The following is a 17,659-nucleotide window of genomic DNA, read 5'->3' as shown; positions in this document are numbered from 1 at the left end:
TCTTCGATTCGACACGTGGCAATTGGGAAAAGAGTAACGTTTCAATCTTGTTTTGTTATTTTGCATAAAATCAGTAGCCTTCTGCGGTCAAACGTTCAAAGATAATCGTAATGACCTTTTAACTTCATTATTTCAAGCTACTTTGTTTTAAATATCATTCAGTTGTTAAGACACATCTAGAAAGTCATCAATTTTGGAAATAATAAGGAATTTTTCAGTAACAGTAATATGGGATCAATTTATTTAGCTTTTATTACAAATCTTCTTTAGTAAAAAAACATATATAGCTATAAAAGAAATAGATAGCTATCGTTGGAGAATCTGTTTTTCTTCAGGATCCTGATTTTATCGACAAAAACAGTTCACTGTAATATCGTTCATTCTCATAATAGCTCACTGTATTTCGATTATATAGAGTGATTCACAAGTATCCAGTCTGAAACTGAAAGATACATTTGAATGATAATATCTGACACCGCTATCGCCTAGGAGGCATAGTTAGATCGCAGAAGGTTAACCCTCTGACGAGCTAGGCGATCAACGTCTAACAAGTTTTCACGAGGAAGCCAGAGTAATACAGAAAGTCGTCTGAATAGCATTCCGTATGGAAAGAGGAATGGATGCAATCAGTACCGATCGTGCTGTTGAAATTTATACCAAGTTCCTACTGCTTGAGTAATATTATTGCACTAACATAACAAAATATATACATAACATAACATAGTGTATACGATCTTTGTTTTAATGTTCGAAATTTATATATATATAATGTGTCAGTGATCATTTCCAGCATTGTATTCAGTTTACTAAGGCACCATCAAATTTTTCATAGTAATTATTAGATATCATCCTCAATGTGTTTAAAATTATAAAAGTATAAGGTAGTAAAAAATTATTACGAAGATTTTTGGCTTCTCCAAAGGAAAGATGTTTTAGAAATATTCGACGATGATTTCTATTTTGATTTCTTTTTTTTTTTTTTAGTAAAATATCCTAACCAGAGATTTTGTCTCTTTCTTAAATTTGTAATTCCTTCCTGAATAAAAAACATTCTTTTCAATTCAAGATATTTAATTTTGAGTGAAGGTTTTGTACTGTGCTTTGTAAATGTGACGATCAGTACTCACGTGTATTTTCTTAAGTTTATATTTTCTTTTACCGATCCAAAGCTGATCTACGAACCTTTTTTGCAATCTAATAAAGTGAAATCAAAAGATGCAAATGAGAAATTAAGATATCTGACATCGTCGAAAACCTGGAATGGCTAGTACTTCCAAACTAGTAATTTCATTTACTTAGGCTTACGAGGACCTTTAGATGCGATGAATCGACGTCTATTCTAGCAGAAGAGCTGGGGGACTTTAAACAAACATCATCTAGTTTAGTGAGGGGTTGTATCGGGTATACACGATCTCGTGTAAACATGACAGATCGAGTCGAGCCACTCGAAACATCCATGAAGGGCTGGTAGTTTTCTTAAGTCGACGTGGAAGCCCCTGTCTCGTTTGAGACAGGTTAGGGCAGCTCTTAACTTCGATTTATACAAGCTTGTAATTTCTATATACATACATATTTCTTTGATAAAGTCCTGTGTGGCAGGTGGAGTTATACCTACATACCAAGGTATTAAATATCCATTAAACCATTAAAATAAATATTTAATTCGTAATTAATTAGCAATTAAGTAGTGGCTTCAACATCCAAATTGTAATTTTATTTTTCCTTCATATTTCGATCAAAGGAATTGAATTCACGCGTATTAGGTATATATACATAGAAGCTTAGATGAATGAAAATAATCACCAAAATTACTTCAAAGAAATAATTTCAATTTGATCAATGATTTTTTAAAATTTTAGTATTGTCCGTATATTTTCCCAGCGCACATTGATAATCAAATAAACTAAAAATGAAATGAAATACTTAAAGTTTCAGCCTAAGACGACTTCAAGATACAACTTTATTCACAGTCGATCGTTTGCAATGATAGCACATCGCTAATAATTCCCAGTTTCTAAATGTCAAATGGTAAAGAGCGGCAGCAGGCTTCCGTTTGCTCTGTGAAAACACGTTGAACCATTAACAGAGATCCGGTTAACACGAAGCATATCGTGGACGATCGTAAAGACGGCAGGAGGCTTGATACGCGTAAATAAACTTCCCTCTCCCGAGGATCTCGTTCGAAAGAAAACACGACCGGCTGTCTGTCTCTCTGTGTGACTTGCAAGTCGGACGATAGGTTTGTCGATGGATCGAGTACCCTTCGAGTGTTCGTCTTTGGAGGGTCGAACGGAAGCCGGTTTGCAGGTCGAACACTTCTCAACGGATTTGGAGGCAGGAAAAGCCAGCCAGATACTTCATCTTCCAAACAGATGCAGACAAGTCTGGCGCCAGTCTTGGGTACCGAGGTTTCTAGTTGAGATTTCGAGGCCACTGGGGACATGGACCACTTTCACTGACCACCCTGAATCTTCCGCTATATATGTTCATTTCCATTGAGAGCCACTTTACAAGGTCGCCAATTCTTTGAAACTTGCAACATCTCTGCTGGGTACTTTATTTTGAAAATTACGTAATTAGAGATTACTATTTTGTGAATTATTAAAAACTACACAAACGTAGCTCCATATGGATTTTTATTAAATGTATTAAAATTTAATACCTTTAATTGTATTCTGAAATAATTTCAATAGTCTATGTTCATTAATTTTACACACAGATCTCGAATACTTTTGTGAGATTTTTGTTACTATCATTATACTAATTTTCGTTTAGATGGTCCAGTATGTAAGTGGATTTATATTCCATCGGAGAGAACTGTCTAAAACGTTAATTGAAATTGCAGATGATTTTAAGTACAAAAAGCAAATTTTCTCGGTTTATTTGTGCTAGTAGGTACTTAGAGAAGGAAACGCACGTGACACGGACAATGGCGCGTCGGCCGGAGAAATACAAAGGTAGTCAATAATGCGTGTGATTTGTGCAATAGGCGCCTACTGCACGTGCACCCGGTGCCGCGTAATTCGACGCTCCGAAATCGTTCTAGCTCGAAACATCACCGATGCACATGTGCGCCCACTACGATATCCGGGCCGAGTTGTATCGCGCGCATCCATGTTACGTGCATTCGTGCTCGTCATTACGTGCAGCGCTTGCTCGATACGTATCTGGGCATTATCTCCCTTACGTTGACACTCGCCATCATTGGTCGTGATTTTTGCGGTTAATCGAATGTACTTCCTCGGAAACTCAGGTTGTCATTCGAATTTCGATCTTCTCTTCCTTGTTTCACAAAAGGTATCGTAAGATGGAATGAGTATCAAAGATCGTATCTTTATAGATACAAATACAATTTCAAAGAAATGGCACCTAAACAAAGATTTATGCTGCTGCTTTGTATATTTTTCATATTTTAACATATTCTATGTATCTTTGCGTTTGTTAATTTCCTGTAAGTATATAAATGTCAGTTAAATGTCCATTTAATGCCGTGTGTCCGTAATTACAAATAGGAAGATAGGAAGAAAAAGACTATTTACGCGATTGAAATGTGGGTCAGTTTCTTGCATAATCTCCCTGAAGTTCCGAAGCGCATTTGGTCCATTTCCTAATAAGGTTCTGTATTCTTTGCTTGAAGGAAACTCTTGTTTTCAAGCGTAGTCGCTGTCGTTGCAGCGTATCTTTTTGTCGAAACGAAGCTCTTGTTTTGAAGCAGAATCACGTTTCTTGAACAGTTATTCTGACTTTTGGACCTGATTTTTCTCTAAACTTGCCATCTTCTGGATTTAGTCTCCTAAATCTGGAAAACACAATAGTCTCCATTACTAATTACATTTATGTAGTTGATATGACATTAATTAACCATACTTCATACTAATAAAGTCTCAAAACGCTCTTATTTTATATATCCAAACGATGTAGCTACACGTTGAAAGATTATACAAATATTCAAATATTAAAGCTTCTATAAATCGGAGATTATATCGAAGCTTAAAGTTTGTAGCTCAATCCTCGATTGAACAATTAAAACACCTCATCACACCCAAACATTCGAACTATTCGAAGTTTTCGTGAAATAAAGCGGATCGTCGTATGTTTTCGGTGGATGGCAATAATTAACCGAAAGCACTGGCCACTAATTTCAGCGAATCGTCGGATACACGGGAATGCGATGCAATGATCTCGATTGTCCTGCTGGTCGAAACGATGGACCAGTCATCCGTGGTGAATCGGGGGTGGCGCGGATGAAGGGGAACGATCCATACGTCCGATGGGTGGGCGATGCACATGCACGCTGTGCACCGGAGGCGCCGCTGCATCAATGCACTCTCCACGTTTTGCGCTCGTGCCGGTTGCACGTTGATCGTACCGACATCGAAGATAGGGGATAGGATACATATAATTATGGAGGGACCGTGCTCCATTTCACACGTCACACACCGTGTGACCGCGTCACACGGCCAACGCCTCGGCATCCTGCGTTCGATGCGCTCTGCATGTGCGCTCCGCATGTGCGCTCCTCTACCCGCGATTGGTCCACGGAAGGATTTCACGCAACGACAACCTTCGCTTCCATTTGGAAAATTGCTTGTTTTCCTTGGAAATCGTCTAAATGCTCGGTAAAACTACCAAAATTCCAGCGTTTATTTAATGGTTCTTTGTTTTACGGAAAAATAGGTAAAAATTACACGAAGTTGAATCCTATTAATTGAATCCTTGTTATTTGTTTAGTTTTATAGTGAAATGATTATGTATGATGGTAGAATTTTGCTACTATTTCTGTTTGACTTCCTGTCGTGCTTACATAGGTCATTTTATTTTAATTGACGCAAATCACGTTCAGTTAAGTAGGCTCATCTTATTTTAATCAGTGTCGTTGCACTCTAGTTTCGAGCACATCTTTAACATACTGTGTATCTGGATCGTATATATATATGTTAAGATGTATAATTAGAGGATAGAAGCTTCTGTTATCCGAATGTGCAATGTCAATGTTATAAAACTATTGCTATATTTTCAGTTTGATATACATATTTTCTGAAACAAATTTATTGACGATTTATAGTTAATTTTTAATATAATTTTTAATTATAGATAATTTTTAATTACTTACATTTCACTCGATTTCAAATATCGTAACTGAACAAAAAAGAAGTGCCAAAGAAGATCAAAAATCGAAAGCAACATTTTAATACCAGTTACACGTTATATATACATTTTATTTTTATCGTTACTCTGAGACCGATCTACATGGCGTTCCATTTAATCATTTAATTGATCGTATTAACAGAGATTTACATGAAACTTACGTTGATCGAGGGAACGGAAGACGCAGTCAGGGTAGATGTATCGACGGCGTTGCAGCAATTGCAGGGCTGCGAGGAACAACGAACGCGACAGACGTTCGACGATCATACACACACGTGCATGTAAAGCGATTGAACAGCGAATGATTCAATTTGTCAGACCAATGAGTTTGTCAGGTGGTACTCTATGCCACGGTGTGCAACGCGCAAGAGCTCAAATTGGATTTGATTTAACGCCGCGCGTATTGCCGCGCATTACACACTAGAAATATCGCAATTTCTCGCGCCCCATCCAATCGGTTCTCCCGCAGTTCACAATAGATAAAACGTCGAATTTGTTACACCACTGATATTCCTCTTATTTCGTTAACATCGCTTTCTACTTACAAATTTATATATAATTAAATAATGAACATTTTCGTTTTAATCTGGGCTTGAATTTTCCAGAAATAATCAAAGTATTAGAAATATGTAAGCGATGTTTCTGTACATATAAATATTTTGAAATACCTAATTCTCCTCATATAAGTTATTGTCAAATAGCATGAATCTAACATGCATGAATCTTTGATGCACTTCACGAAAATCTTTAGTTTCGTTATATTAAATGACAACTATTTGGTAAAATTCATATATATTGAACGCTTAATTAAAATGTGGCTTATTTTTATATTTGAAAGATCGTATCAAATGTATCTATTTACTTAAGAAATATATAGTGTGAATTTAAAAATTACAGAATTGGAGATTCGTAAATACTTAGTTTCGTAATTCATCATGAGAATAAATTCACCGCCAGATAATCAGAAATTTATGTAATTTTCTTTCAATTTTTTAATCATATTAAGCTAATATATACTACTGCCAAAGGCTCTGTTGTACGATTATTATCTGTATCTCTATCTTAACACCTTCATCTTATTTAATTTCCACGATATTTAAAATCCATCGCGATTTACGCACTTCTACCCCGTAAAAGTCACCGAAGAATACTTCGAGATTTTCCATCGGGGCTTTACTTTCTCTGATTATGTAACATGAGTACCGCGTAAGGATACCACTCCCGATGGTGTTGTTTCCCTATGGAATGGGGACGAACGACATTACCGACCAGTGGGCCTGACTTAATTAAATGGCTTAAGTCCTGACGAAAATCCGGGGGTCGATACGGCTGCGGGAAAAATATTTCAACTGGATTAAGGACATAAGCTTTAGAAAAAGGTTACGAAGGAGGAAGGCTAGCTGCCGGGAAGCGGTATAAATTCTAATGTGGCGGCATTATAATTGCGCGGTTTACGTTCGCCGCCGGCCAAGGGCTGTACCAGGTCCAAATTAGCAACGATCATTATTTATGTCTCGCGAGGAAAAGGGGTTAAAATGGCCACTCGTTGCTGTACCGGTTCCTCTAACCCGGAAGACAAAGGGTACACACTCGAGGAAAGGGAACCTCCAGTCCCCAAGACATTATTTATGCGAATGAAACCAGTGCCGAATTACAGCCACCGATATGGCCGCCGTCTTTCGGAAGAACAAGCCAGGGGTAAAGGGTTCACTTGCTCGTTGTACCTACTCTTAATTTTGCGAAAATCAAGATTTATTTTGTATCTTGGCGGAACAAGCCAATTTTAGAATCAACATTCGTGCTTTACTGCCGTGGTAAGTAATTTTACATTCATCAGTGAAACGCGAATATATTTATGTAAATGTATATTTTAGTGAATTCAATTAAAGAAACGAAACTCGAGGAGAGATTTGTTTCACTCGCTGAATACTGTAATAAAGAATACTTGCACTTTAGATATTTTATACATTTTTCCATATTGTTTACACTCCGTGTATTTTTTCACAGTTAAATTCCCCATTAACGTATCAACGTACAGCTTGTCTTTGAAAGGAAATGTACTTGCATCACTGAGTGCGTTGAATGACTAAGCGATGTGTCGTATTATATATGAATTTTCTTCGAAACTAGACTTTATTCTGTACCAGAACGAGATGTATAAAACGAGATTTAAATCATATATCATTGAGTGAAGAAATAATCAGTTTCCAACTCCATACTATTTTCGTCGTGCATGAAACGTCAAATTTCTTTAAATCATTCAAGTATAATATTACGTAATTGCAGGTAACTCTGTAGCGTAAACGATCCTAAGACTTATACAGGCAAACATAACGAGGCCAAATTCTTCTCATATCGTCTGTGCAACGAAATTCCTCGAACGTTACCTTCGCCAGAAAGCTTTCTCCGCATCTGCCATGTAAATATGAAATCAGGTTCAGTCGCCACGAGGTTTGTCGTTTCGATAACGCAAGCAGCGTGCGTTTTTCAACAAACGGTACAGGTAATTTATAGGACACCGTGACACTCTGTCTGGACTTTATAACGGGCTTTATGGTGTAGCGGCAAACAAGACCAACTGATAAGTAGCTATCTACCATGTTAAACATGTTATCCTAACGTGTTACAGACATGTCTACGCCGAAGCGGAGATAAGCAACAAGTGTGCAGTTCACATCGAGCCGTTTGGGAAAAGGTATTGTGTACTCGCTGCACGTTAATTGTCCCCTGCTCGCCACCCCCGCTCCAGCCAGCATCCCTGTGGACCACCCCCTTTTTTTCGAGCGAACCGAGTTGGATAACGCCACGGCTGCCGATATGAAACGACGTTTTAATCATCGAACAAGTACAAAACCAACCTTTGATTCTCCCCGCCACGCGAATATTTGCCCGGTATTGAAGGGCGAACCGTCGGAAAAAAGTCGCTCGATTATTTCAACGAACTCTTTTGTACGCGTAGGAGAGATTTTTCTGTGATTGAGATCGCAAGTTTTAAAAGATGGCTATTGATTAATCTTCATATATGACGTTTGTAGAAAACTTTACAAATATTTCAAAATAAGGTGGATGTATATGAAAGTATTTTCAGGAAATTTAAAAGAATCGAACGATACAGTAGTTATTACATCGTATAGATATTCCTTTTTCGATGATTGTAGAGGTAATGGGATGGGTTCAGTTACACACTTTTATGTATACAGTTTCATTAAAAAATATATCCCAAGCATGATTGTAGGCTGCCTTTATCGCTATCAAATTTTTTTTACATACTCATCTTATCATAAAAAGTTTCAATTTTTGTTTCCGTTCAAATCTATTCAAGATACATTAAGTCTACAGAAATTCTTAAAGAAGATCGAAAGAAATCATTTGTAAAATTTTATGCATTTAACATATTTGTCAGTAGAATTACCTATAAGGTGGTATGATATAATTCATCTGCATATCTGCTATGTATTATTTAAAGAATCATTAACTATTAATTGCAAGAGTGTTCTGAAAAAATTCTTCGACAAATATTTTGTACTTTCCTAAATAGAAACTATATATTTTAATTATCGCAATTATTATTAAAATACATTAAATATATATTGCAATAATTACAATCTACTATTTCATTTGATTTTAGATTTTATGATATTTAATTTTGTGGAAAACGTTCATTCAGTAATTAATTACACTGTAAGGAAGCTCTTGTGTTGGGTATCTTTCGCAGAAACGAAAGGATACACGAAAACAACGGAACGGAAGAATGATCGCAGAAACCCTCAAAAAGCCGTATTTCACGGAAATAGCCGATGAAGCCTCCTTATGGTCAGCAAATATAATAAAGTCCAAGTCCATATATACGTGCTTATGGTCTCGGCGTGGCAGACCCCAAGAAAATGCAACGGCGTGCCGTGTAACCAGGCATGGGCCAAGAAAAGAGGGAGACGCGACCTCCTCATATTTTCTGATTTTCCGCCAATAAACCCCATTACTATTTATCAGGCTAATGCGTCCTTATAACTCCCATTAACAACAATCTATACGGTCTCAGGCATTAGCGGACCTGTATACATGTACCGTGGGTAAATCTTCTTCAGAGAAGAACGGTTTCTCTTAATTGTGTACATTTTTATTCTTCCAAAATTTATCAGACAGAAACGTATTCTTTAAATTTATTGACATTTTGAGAGCGTAGATATCAAGTTTTATTTTAAAATCGATTATCGACGAAAAGAGATAATACCGTTATTCGTAAAATTAATAATTATTATGTTGCATTGACTTTGTAAGCATGTAACAATAACTGAAAAATATTCAATGCCTACAGTATTTTCTTAATGGATAACTTTTGAAAATTTGGAGACGAACGAAAAATTCTTCGAGAATGGAATGACAAACTATCTGAGGATAGAGAAAGATTATAGAACAAGGTGAACAATAAATTGTAATTGTTACTTGTCAGATTCTATCATATATATATCGTATATAATATCATAAAGTTCCTAAAATGTATTTCTATGATAATCTTCAAATCGTGATTTAATCGAACCAGCTTCTAAGAAATATCTTGTAATTTAAACATTTTATAGACAGTCTGTGAACTTTGGACTTATCGTGTCCTCCAAAATACACTCCTTCTTCTCACTGATTTTATTTAAGAAAGCTTCACAGGGGATAAGGAATGCAGTTTGAATGGGTCACTTTCTTCGTCAAGTGTTTCCAGAAATTCTCAAAGAACACTAAACAATCTCCCTTTGGAATAAACAGGAATGCATCATGAGTAATTGGTAGGTCGATACCGCTGAGCATCTGTCACGACAGGTCTACGAAAATAGGCAGGATTATAGCCTGTTTGTCGGCGACCATGAACTAGACTAAACAGTGTCATAGGTCGTGGCGTTAGTCTGTATACATAAACGCACGACGAAGGGTGTACGACCGGTAGCAGCCACTCGACTACCGTCTGTTTCAAGGGTTTTTAGAACATAAATAATTTTCTAGAGGACTTCGAAGACTCGAATCTTTTACTTGATTATTTTGCTACCATGAAATACCGGTGGGACGTTCTTGAGATAACGTTAATTGATTTAAATGTATTTCAAGTTCCCGTTGAAACACATACGTGTTCTTCCAGTTTCTCACAAAGATATACTATGTTATACAAAAGATATGTAAATTAGTTGTGGTGATTAATTCGTACCATGTGTTCTGTACGTTGAACTTCATAAAATTTCACTTGGTGTTTCTCAGATATAAGTAATAGTAAGGATTTCGGATAGAGGTAACATGATTTTAGAACATTTAATACTATTTACAGATATCTAGAAAATGGCGTTCCAAAATTAGGTGTCCTCGCTTTCGATGTAATTTTCTATGAATACACTACAAATAAAGAAAGAATAATTTCCTATATGAAAATACCTTAAAATTGAATCGATCTCCATCCAAACCTCTTTTCAATCTTCGTATCGGTTCCCTAATAATTACCTTGTAATCAACAACCAGAATAAAAAACGAATACTAGTGTTTCTTAAACAAATGACCACTAAGCAAGGCTCGTCCACAGCTGTGTAAGATTTATTCCACATACGACCTCACGGGTGAAAATGTGAAGGTGGTAAAACGTTGGCTCCCGAAATTTCGAAAGCTTCATTTCGGCCACGATAAAACAAACGTCGAGAAAGCGAAGAAAAGTCCGCGACTGCGGGCGAGACAGAGGTAAGATTCGGGCACGCAGTGTAATATAAACGTCGTAAAATAGGAAGCAGGTGAATCGTATAATTCGCGAAGGGGGCCAGGTTCGTCGAGTAATTCTCAGCCGCGTTGCGACACGGCCCTCCTCCTCTCTGCGTACGCGTTACCACCATACCAGCCACCACGTACGACGACCGCATCGCACCACGTGCTGCTCATATCGCCCTCAGCGCGAACGGCTCACCGGAAGGGGTGAGTCTACCGTAATATACGAAGAGAACGCGGTCACATCCGATTTCATCCGGCTTCGGTTGTGTTTTTCTTCGCCTGGATATGCTAGATGCGCCACGAGAAATTGTCTACGAGCTTCTTCGCCAACCGGAAATGAATGCGGTTAGGTGATGAAATGCACCGCCTTTCCCTGTTAACCCTCTATTAACGTCGTCGAGGATGGAAAATTGTATATTCAAGTATACTTATTCCGTTTTTTCTATTTTATTTTAGTAGTTTAAGATTGCGCTAGTGCCATATGGATTATCCTACACAACTGAACTAATAGATTGTAGACGAAATTTTACAGGTCATAAGTTATCAGCATTAGTAAATATCCTCGCATAATTCAACAAGACGCAAATGAATTTTACGAATCATAATGTATTGGATTATCTTATTCGTGCGAAGATTATAAAATTATAGGAAAGAAATCTGTAGCTTGCAACTTGTCAATTTACTAACATTATTAGTTGGTAAATTATTGTATAAGACGATCCTATTGATGTAATATTGGGTAGTTCGAAAAACTCATAGTAAGTGTTGTATCACTCAGAATTTACATTGGTCAACTCTGTAAATTGAATAGTAGAAAATCGTGATGATGTTACAAGCGTTTTCAAATATGGAATTTACGATTATTTGCCTCACATGCTTTATATGTATAAGTAATAAAATCGAAAAATTTATTAAAATCGAAGTCGACCAGTCCGACTTCTGAGAGGCTCGTTTAAGTAAAATCATTAGGCAATATATTTTTACAAAATTAATATTTTGCTAAACAATATCTTTCAAGAATAGTGTTACAAACAGTGCGTGTCAATAGTAAAGTATAACAACTTCATTGACACGGTATCTCACTTAATCGACTTTCTGTAATTACCACTAAATGAACGAGATCGAAACGAATATCGAAAATGAAGCAATCACGTCGTGTTGATTGTGCGGAAGCAGCAGAAATTCATCGGTAAGATGCACGCATACGTTTACAGTGTTGCGTCACGGAATGAGTTGATAGCGGGCGGTGGATCCACGAAAAAATCGCTGACACCACCTGGGAGTCATTCTGTTATCGTCGCATATTTGGTTTTCCCTGCAAGGCCCCCTTCCACCTGTACCGTTAATGCCGCAGGTATCCTTCGGTAAACAACGAAGCAGCAGGTTGTTCAGATTTTATTTGTCAAGCCCGGCAGGCACCCGTCTCCCTCTCGCCTTCTCTCTCGCTTATCGTCCCCAAACGCATTGAGTGGCCGGCGCTTCCTTCCTCCCCCAGCCCCGCCAGAAATCCGTAGACGGCCAAATATTAAACTTCTCCCCTTCTCGTGCGTACCGATAACGGGAGGTCCCGGTTTCGCCTGTGATACCATCTTTATTCCCCGCGACTATAAAATTTTACAATCGCTGGACAGGGATTTTTATCGACGTGCCAGCTCGTCGTTTCTTTTCTTCGCGCGGTCCGCGCCCGAACCCCGAGGAACACCTTTTGTGGTTTACAGCCATTGCGTCCGTATTTTAGCGGGATCAATAAGGAGGAAAATTAAACGTCCAGAATAGGTAAATTTTGCCGTCTGATTCGAGTAATTATTACCTATGATAGAGACAGAGTTGGTTTGGCATAACTGGTTTGAATATAAAAAGAGTGATTTTGTATCATATCATTTATTACATAAAGAGTCAGATACTTGAACTGAGTTCTTTCGAATTTCATGTGAACCATGTTATGTTAGGTTGATTGAGAAACTATTCTTGAAGGGGAAATTAACTTTCTTTATCGAAAATTGTGTCAATTATTTCTCAATGTAATGTCCATTGCTGTTTCTGGCATTCATTGCTGAAATCATTAACGGCAACTCAATTGCCCAAGGTCTTTGTTTAAGTATCTTTATAACTTAAAAAATACTTTCTAATTGAAACTATTCATGCTACAAATTCTTTCTGTTGCCAATCACTTAACTCCCTAGATAATTATGATAACAAATTTCCGATACCTATTACTTAATTAACTATATTCGATGAAAATCGTAGATTAACAGATGCTCCTTCCGATAACCGAAATGAAAGAGAAGGCCAAAGAACGTCATATGTGAGTGATTTTGCAGCGTCGGTTTCTACGCGCAGGCTCCCTTGTCCATTAGCCCGCGTCCTCGAAAATTATTTGTGACAGAAGGACAATAGGTGAGCGCGCAGCAAACAAGTTAGCAGTCGCCTGATTCCGCGGAGTGGCAGCCCCATAATTGTTACGACATAACCTCCAGATAATCGCATCTAAAGTTTCAGGACGTTTCGCGGAGTTAGTTGCCGGTTTGCTTGGAGCTGGGCATTTAGCCCGTATTGTCGTGCATATGCCGAGCGTGGATGTACACGCTCGGAGGCCTCTTTGCCTACAGGCTCGTTCAAACGGAACGTACGTAGAGGTACGTGTTCCTCTGGCTGTCGGCGGTGAGCCTTGTACCTTCTACAACGCGAATGTGTCCGTAATCCGTTCACGGACCAACTGCCGCCTCCGCTTCCGTACAATGCTCTGTTACTTGAACTTGCGCCTCATTGTGTGCTGCTAATATGCCTCGAATCGCGCGAGATTCGGACTACCGAGCGCCGTCCCACTCCATAATCGCTGTCGTTATGTTAACCGCCGCGAGATTTCTGACGTTCGCTGTGTATTGAATTTAGAAGGCACAAAGGAAAATTATGCGTACGAACAACGATAACTTCGTTTCTCTGTCTGGATCTCGGGGATTCCTTGTCTGTCGGCCGCGATCATCAAGAACCGTGAAAAGTTTATTATCTCTGTTACTTTTAGGTAGAATTATTCTTATGGAAAATTTTTATTTTCATCTTTAGTATTTAGATATCTTAATGTGAGTACGTAGGAATATTTTAGTAGATGGAAATATCGAAGGAACTTCAGATACATCGGGATGAATATTTGATTTTTTCAGGATTCGAGAAAGGTTAGGAGATATCGATGGAAACTGTTGTCGAGCACTAATTTTACAATCTCTTAGAAATTTATCGGTTTTTATAACATACAATTTTATTTTAAAATTACAAGTTCTTTATTAACGATTCTTAAATTAGTCTGAATCTTTAACATCTATTCTACCTTCGTATTAACAGTCATGATAAAAAGAACAGCTTTCTAGTTTCGATACACATTATACCTCTGTGATCCAATATTCTCGTATTCTCTCATAGCGAAACACGCGAAACCTCTGACACGACGATATCCCTGTCAAAGCATATAATTCGTAACTCGAAATTCTAGTAACAAATGGTGGTTTTTCTTTTTTCGTCGCATCGCTCCAATCGGTACACTTGATTCCATGCGGCGAAATGGCAACTGGGACACGGAGTGACGCACAGAGGCATGCACGAAGCCGCGATTAATGCGAGAGCGAGCGACCGCACGAATTAACGCTTGTTTCCAAAAGCCCTAACGTGGCCGCGACAATTCTTGAGTGCTGTCTGCTGCAGAGGTGGCTAAAGAGAACGGCAGGAAACGTTGGCTAGATGAAGAGAGACGGAGAATCAGTGACACAGTAAAGTGAGAGGGAGACAGAGAGATACGTTACCGGGTCTACCCCTTCTACGGCTGTTTCTACCTCCTTCCTACCCAACCAACCCCTTTCTCTGACCCCGGGGATGCGGAGCAACCACGTTAAACGTTGGTAATGTTAACGTAAATAGATTATAACACTCTGTTAAGCAGGCAGGCAGGCTCGGGCCTCGGCTCGTGCGAATTACTCACGGATCGCGTGACACGTTCCCCTGTCCTGCCAACCGCTGCTTTTGGCTATCAACCTACGTGCTGCACGCGTCGACGACGCTGTCCTGCCACCCTCGCGCACCCTCTGACCTCCCCCGTCCCGTCCACTTTCCCACCGTGTAAACGCAATGTCGTGTTTTGGAAGCGTCCGACAAACGAAACCGTGCTCGTGCGATGGAAATTGTTCGGGGTCCTCTCGGTTTTGACGTTCCTTGCTCCTTTTTTTCCTTTTCTAATCCAAGATGACCGACGTCTGGCTCCGCCCCAACTTCTTCCACATACTGTGCCATTTCCTCCCATTTTTTGATAGATGATCCTGAATTATATATATTTTAAGGTTCACTTTCGAATAATACTGGCAGGCAGTTCGTAACAAATGAACACGTAATTAGTGTAATAAATAAGAACTGTGTAAACTCTTAGCGATAGAGGCAGCGATCAGGTATCGTCGGATTTAATTATCAATCGCCGTGCTAAAAGACAACTAGTGGACAGAGAATACGTAATGCACAATGCTAAGTCATATATTATAAGACGCTTAAAGTTAATCAAAGATTTGACACATGCGCAGTCTGGCATTATACAATTTTTAGAATCAAGGCAATCAGGCGTGAGCTGTGCCATTGAAGACGATGTGTCTCAACTTTTCGTCAGTATTGCAAATATGTTCATCAGAGATCACGGTAAAAATTCTACTTGAAGCTACAGACACTTTACATACAAGTGAATATAATATAACAAAAATAAGTGTAATGAATTGCATGGTAAACAGGATGCGCATTAATTGATTTAACTTTCCTTGCTATATCACTGTCATTGGTTCGCAGGTTAAGAAATGTCTATGTTCTTCACGAAATTGCGAATTCAGTACGCTTTCTAGGCAACATATTGGCGGATTTTAATATGTGTTGCCTTGGAATTTACGAAATTTGTGATAGAATGCCTGGTTTAATTTTTTGAAAGGTTTCTCGGAAAACGGTATTATGGGAGGAAATTGGTTGTGCGTTTGGCGAGATAAGCGTTTATGGAGAATTTCCTTTCGGCCTGGAGCCAAATAAAACGATGTTTCTGTTATAATACGCCGCTTTTCAAGTCTACGTCATTCTCCTGAACGCATTCTTTGTTTAACCATCAACCTGCTCGCCTTTTATCGTACGATACATCACCCCTGTTCGTAGGTCACGAGAGTATTATTGCCTCTTACAGTTGTCCTTTCGCATGATTACTTCCGCTTCTTAGCATTCTCACGCACCACTAAAATATGTACGCAATAACGCGGTCATAACGTTTTTATGGCAGGACGCCTGCTTTCTGAACTTCGACTGCGAAGCTCCTTTCGACGTCCATATAAAATTCGATCTCACGGGAACGATGTTCTTCTAAATATTTCATGAATAATAATTATATTTGAAATATACCAGAATTTCTATCGATTGATCTCTTAGAGGCGTAGATGATGAACTTTTTAACTTTATAACATTCGTATACAATTTGATATTAGTTGTTAATTTAATTGTACTTGTTAAGATTTATTTTAAAAAATTGTATTTGAATTATTTTCTACATAATATAAAAATTGTGTTTTACATGATTGATATAAAATAGTCGTGTACAAAAATATCTTTCTTTTTGTAATAATAATAATAGTACGAACTATAGGCAATAAATATTTAAATCTTATAAGATGAATCATCTATGAAGTAGCAATCAAACATGTAAATTTAAATCACACAAGGTTCGATCATCTTTAAGAATACCAATTTTTAAAATTCTTATTCTGTGAATCCTAATTCTCTAAATCATGCTACTATCAATAACAATAAGCATGGAAAGTTTCCTAGAACCGGTGAACGACATAGACATGTTCAATCTTGGAGGTACATTTTACTGCTTGAAGTACGTTAACTCGTCACCTCGTCGACCTACAAACGCTACTTCCCAACAGGACCCTTGTTTTCCCGAGCCAAAAGTGAATCTACTTTTACTACCGCCTTTTCCCGAGAAAATGTTTAGCAAACTGGCGGGGCCAAGAAAACTGTTAGCCACAAAAAGTCAGCCAGCTGGCTTTATAGTTCCTTAAAAGGTGGCGCATTTTCAGACACGCGGCTCCTTCTCTGTCCCGATTTTCACGCGTCGCGTATGTAACCACGTGTCACGCGCCTAAACGCGGACTAATGCACCTTCCCCGCGGTGACTGAAATCATTTATAAGCTATAAATGCGAGTTATTGACCCGGCCATGCCCCTTTGCGTGCCAATAAAACTGTACTTTGTCCCGACTAGACACGACCAGTCACTTCAGACGCTCTTCCATCCCGACCTTCTTTTATCTCTTATTTACAACTCCTTTATTCGCCGATTCCATCTCAATCAGACTACCCTGGCTCTATCCGAGTTCGTCGTCCTAAAAATAAGGTTGGCCAGGGATTAAGGTCGTCCCTTACACTTCGTTTCCGTCAGTCAAATGCCGGCCGAGCTGCGGTTCCCTCCTGCAACTTCGCATCCTCCGGTTTAGATTCTGCTCCATTTGATCTGGCCTAATTATTGGGTCGTCATTTCTTCTGCACGATAGGTGGGACGAAAGATCGAGATTGAGATTTAAAATTTTGATGTAGGTATGATATATGAAAGGTATTTTGGAAATATCGATCAGAATACCTGGAAGAACGTGTATATTGATTGCATTAAAGAATTACCAATTTGCATTAAAGAGGTTGCTTGGTCTGTGGAAGTCTGATAATTAAACGGTTTTCTTTTTGTTAGTCGATCTTAAATACCTTAGGAATGGGATGAA

At 38.4% G+C, this 17,659-nt stretch overlaps 1 long non-coding RNA gene across 1 annotated transcript in view; it reads right to left on the bottom strand.

The window, feature by feature from the left end:
- Positions 1–273: 273 nt before the first annotated feature.
- LOC117163532 (uncharacterized) overlaps positions 274–17,659 on the bottom strand; it is a 176,662-nt gene continuing 159,276 nt past the window's right edge. The window contains exons 6-8 of the long non-coding RNA XR_013059195.1: positions 3,540–3,799; positions 2,663–3,449; positions 274–2,554 (exon numbers count right to left, since the gene is read on the bottom strand). This is a non-coding gene — a long non-coding RNA (uncharacterized LOC117163532). The remainder of the gene's footprint in view (positions 2,555–2,662; positions 3,450–3,539; positions 3,800–17,659) is intronic.

Source organism: Bombus vancouverensis, chromosome 9 (assembly GCF_051014615.1).
Source record: "Bombus vancouverensis nearcticus chromosome 9, iyBomVanc1_principal, whole genome shotgun sequence".
In the NCBI taxonomy this organism is placed as follows: Eukaryota; Metazoa; Arthropoda; class Insecta; order Hymenoptera; family Apidae; genus Bombus; species Bombus vancouverensis.
The sequence above is the reverse complement of the archived record's forward strand: the minus strand, read 5'-3'. Positions and strand labels throughout refer to the sequence as shown.